Source organism: Chelonoidis abingdonii, chromosome 1, assembly GCF_003597395.2.
Source record: "Chelonoidis abingdonii isolate Lonesome George chromosome 1, CheloAbing_2.0, whole genome shotgun sequence".
NCBI classification, from domain to species: Eukaryota; Metazoa; Chordata; order Testudines; family Testudinidae; genus Chelonoidis; species Chelonoidis abingdonii.
Window position 1 is genome coordinate 158240144 of NC_133769.1, and position 5209 is coordinate 158245352.

A 5209-nucleotide genomic window follows, 5' to 3' on the forward strand; every position below is an offset into this window, starting at 1 on the left:
CCTATTTTTAAAGGGACAGTCCCATTTTTTGGGACTTTTTCTTATATTGGCGCCTATTACCCCCCCACACCCTATCCCGTTTTTTCACAGTTGCTATCTGGTAACCCTACTGCAAGTCTAGTATGAATAATGATGCTATAAGTAAAATGTATTAAAGTTTTTCATATTTTGTGTTTTTAAAATGTTTTAAAAAGTTTTAAATCTGCCCCAATTTTATACAAAAATTTAATTGAAGCCCTGATTGTTCATATGTGAAATGTGAAGGGTGAGATAGCATGATGGTTCCCTTTTAGTGGGAGCAGCACATGGCTGGTGGTTTTGGCCAGCTTTGACTTTTGTTAGCTGTTTTTACCCACTATATTTGATTTTGTATGTTTTCTTTCATAATGTATTTGTTGCACACGTGTGTGTATTCTTTTTGCCTTAAGGCTACCATTGCTGGTACTCTCAGGGCAGACACCTCTATCTGTAACTGAAACTTGTAAATTTTGTAAATAAAACCTTTGCAGCTGTGTGCTGTGTCAAAAACAACTTCTGCGTCAAGCGCCTGTCTTTTACAATTGTACCCCCTGGGGGCCCACGAATATTTTGCTCCAGGCTCACAAAAGGTTAATCTGGCCCTGTCTCCAAGGCTTCTGCTCAGTATTCGAAGCAACAGAAGCTTGCAGGAGCTTTTGGAACAAGTCATCTCACCTCCTCTTCTTTCTCATACACTTTAAGGTCAGAAGGGACCATCATGATCATCTTATCTGGCTGAGCTGCTCTGCCGGTGCGGATGGACAGACCCCCAGGCCACATTTCCAGCTGCAAAAGATACAAGGCACAAAGGTACTATTGTGAGTGTATTTGTAAGATAAATGGAAACTAGGTATACTGAATTCAGTCCCCTTGACCCACACAATTTACAAGCACTACATTTTCAGTTCTCCTTGGGATTCATAGCGCATGGCAGCAGTCCCAGCCATGGTGAGTACATCCTGGAAAGGGAGGGGGCAAATTGGGGAAATAAGCAGGGGATAGCTCACAAGCATAAGAATATGTGTATAAATAAGGTCCTACTTGAATTGCAGGATGTTCTCTAAAAAATTGTGACTGAGCTGTGGACAAGATGTTAGAAATTTCAGAAAAGTAATGGACCTTTACTAGTAATGGTAGTTTCGAAAAGCCTATTTTTAGCTTGGAAAAGAGACAGCTAAGGGGAGATATGATTGAGGTCTATAAAACCATGACAGGTATAGAGAAAGTAGATAAGGAAGTGTTGTTTACTACTTCTCATAACACAGAAACTAGGGGTCACCAAATGAAATTAATAGGCAGCAGGTTTAAAACAAATAAAAGCAAGTATTTCTTCACACAACACACAGTCAACCTGTGGAACGCCTTGCCAGGGGATTTTGTGAAGGCCAAGACTATAACAGGGTTCAAAAAAGAAGTAGCTAAATTCATGGAGGATAGGTCCATCAATGGCTATTAGCCAGGATGGGCAGGGATGATGTCCCTAGCCTCTGTTTGCCAGAAGCTGGGAATGAGTGACAGGGCATGGATCACTTGATGATTACCTGTTCTGTTCATTCTTTCTGGGGCACGTGGCACTGGCCAGTCGGAGGACAGGATACTAGGCTAGATGCACCCTTGGTCTGACTTAGTACGGCCGTTCTTATGTTCTTATTTGTTTAAGAAAAATTTGCTGGAATGATATAAACACTCAAGTATTATGTTATGCCTGCTAATTTTTTTGATAACCAGATATTTTTCTGCAACTATATTATATACTTTTTTTAAAAAAAGTAACTGGTACGATATACAGTTCAAAAGAAAAAAAGTCTTAACACAACTGCTGTAGAAATGAGTCCAGTCACTTTAGCCTTTTACATGTTACAGGCACTGAATATTAGTGCAGTACACCCCGCTATAGGGGTCTCCTTCATGACTTGTCTTTGCATTGTGAAGACTTGCCTGTACCGAGATACTGCACACTCGGCATCCACAGAATTAGGCAAGATTGATAGTGATCACTTTGCTGTCCCTGATAACTCTGGAAAATGCTGCAGAACTTTAGGTGAATCCCAAAACAAGATCTTTTCATTCACATTCACTTGCAAAAACTGTATATGGGGCAAGCTGTACTGTAGCTTCAGGCCAAACACAGAGATTGCCTCCAGAGGGAGTGCCTGCTCTGATAACTTGTTCATTTGTTTCACATCAGACACCTGAACTGCTTTCATAAATGACAGTCCAGGCTGCATGAACTTTGATCCTCGTTGAGCAGGTCTAGTAACACTTTCCTCAGTGTTGCAGTAGTATTCTTTCAGTTGGTCTGCTGTTTTCTTGAACGCTTGTAAAAAACACATCATGCTCTGCATCTTTGCTGTGCTTTTCTTTTGCATTGGAATCTGCCCAGTGTGTCAAATCCATTACAGTGTTTTACGATTGATGGACAGAAACAGAACACATCTCAAAAGATGTGATGGTTTTCATCAATGGTTTGGCATTCCGAAATGAACTGTAGCAAGCTCATGGCCTTTAAAAGCGAGATCAGGCTGTCCATTATTTGAGTATCAGGCGAAATCATCATTTCACTTTCAGTAAACTTGCCATAGTCACTTACACGCTCAGCACAGTAAAGAACTGCTTCAAAGCATGAATTCCATTGTGTCACTACTGGTTCTGGAAACAGAGGCACGTGGTCAGGAGGATTAAGCTGTTTTTTTTCTTCAAAGAAACTCTGGAAACACAGTTTGTAAGCCGTGCAGTGTTTAAACCTTTTTTTTCATTGCAGCAGTGAATTTCTTGACTTTAGAAAAATGAATGCACCACTGATCGTTGCCAGACTTACAATATACTCATTGCAATTAACATGCATTGAATTAGGAAGTAGCCCCTGTAGAACCTGATTATATGCTGGAGTACAGTATGTTGTTTATCATATCCCGTACATCTTATTAAAATCTATATCAAAATTCATCAGGAACTTGCCAGCCAATGGGAGCTGTGGAGCCAGTGCTCGGGACAGGGGCAGCGCGTGGCGCCCCCATGGCGGCCCCTGAGCCAGAAGGACATGCCGGCTGCTTCTTGGGAGCCGTGCAGGGCCAGGGAGGGAGTGTGCCAGCCCCACTGCACCGCCACCGCCAACAGGACTTTTAACGGTCGGGTCAGCGGTGCTGACTGGAGCTGCCAGGGTCCCTTTTCGACCATGTGTTCCAGTTAGAAACCAGACACTTGGCAACCCTACCCAGCTCCAGTGTGGCTGAGGGGCAGGGCCTGGGGGGGCGGAGGATGAGCAGAGGCCCCCCCATCTCTACCCAGGTGCCAGCCTCTTGCAGGGGCCCCAGGTTAATCTGCCACTCGGAAGAGGGCTACAAGGATGGAGGCAGGAGAGTACAGGGTTAATGGAGATGGGGGGCTATGGGAAAGACAGAGGGATGGAGGGGGGTCTGGGGCCAGGAAAGAGGTGGGGTGATGAGAGCAATGGGGGAAGAGAGGAGGGTGTGGGTTGGAGGGAGGGGGTTGGGACTGTCTGGGGAGATATCTGGCGGAGTAGAGGGGTGCTGGGATGTGGTGGGGAGGCAAGCCCTGATGGGGGATGCTGCAGCGGAGTAGGGGCTGGACCAGGGATTTTCCTACACCCTCCCTGAATTCTCTCTCCTCCTTCCCCCATCCCCCGTTTTGTGAACTGTTTACATGCAGTGTTGCCAGTTTAGTCATTATTTGGAAATTTGAATTGAAATTGAAATATGAATACATACTTTAAAAGCATATAAAGTACATAATAAAATACATGTATCTGAAAAAGTATAATAGATTTGAAAAGTATGAATATAGATAAGCTTCCATATATAGCTGTTGTTTTTTATGACAATGTCAGTGCATTCATTTCAGTGATGTTGGCCAACCTAAGAATTTCAAGTTATGACTTGTAAGCAAAGTCTAAATGAGCTCTCCCTGACAGCTAGTGATGAGCTGGGGCTATGGGGAAAGGCTTCAGGACCAGATTGTATTTACATTCACACCTTGTGCCACGAAACAGCTGTTTTGTAGGGCAGGGAGGGAGGGGGAGTAGGGGGAACACGGTGCCCTGGAGGAAGAGGCGGGGCTGGGGCAGGGATTTGGGGAAGGGATCCAATAGGGGCAGAAAAGGGGTGGAGTTGGGGCGGGGACTTTGGGGAAGGGGTTGGAATGGGGGCAGGGACAGAGACCGGGAAAGGGTGGAGTCAGGGTGGGGCCAGGGATGGGGAAGTGTGAGCACCCATCAGGGCTGGAGAAAGTGGGCGCCTATGTCTGCTACAACAATAGTAGATCTTTGTCCAGCAATATAAGCTTAAGTGTTTAAGACAACTGAAAAAGTACACAGACTTGATTCTTAAAAATCTACAACAGCGACTTCTAGATTCTACTCAACCTCTACATAGCTTTTACAGATCCCTGTCCTATAAAACACGGACAGTTGAGTGGAGTGAGGCACTACCAGCAATGGGGCTTCCATGTGCTCAGCACAGATAAGAGAATTTGAACACAGAGTGGAATATATAATGAATGAATGAAGATTTGACTTCAGCTGCTTTTTTATCATCACTAGTGGCTCGACCTGAACTTTGTACTATGTTTCCTGGGATCAAATAATCAGGAATTTATCTCTTGCTACTCCCAGTCACAACAGCTACAGCTGAGGGCTTGGCTACACTTGCAGGTGTGCAGCGCTGGGAGTTACAGCTGTCTTCGTACAGCTGTGTAAGGAAAGCACTGCAGTGTGGCCACACTGACAGCTACCAGCGCTGCAGTATAGCCACATTTGCAGCATGTGCAGTGGTGTTGGGAGTGGTGCATTATGGGCAGCTATTCCACAGAGTACCTCGTCCCATTTTGGCGCTGTGGGTTGTGGGAAGGAGGCGGAAGGTGCGGGTCATTCTGCTTCCTGTCCCAACGCCCCGTGATGCATTGCTTCACATCCCAGCAATCCCTGTTTTTCTGTCCATGTTTGGCGCCATCTTGACTCTTTCAACAGTTTCTGTGCAGCGCGATTTCTGTGGGAAATGGAGCCCGAACTGCTGAGGAGTATGCTGACGAGTCTTGCCAGCACATCAGGTTTGGCAGTTGAGCTATTCCTTAAGATCCAAAGTGATGAGGAGTCCGACGATGATAGCGAGTTGCCTGATGCGTACGACACGAAATTGCTTCTGGCATTCATGGAAATGCTCAGCACTGTGGAACG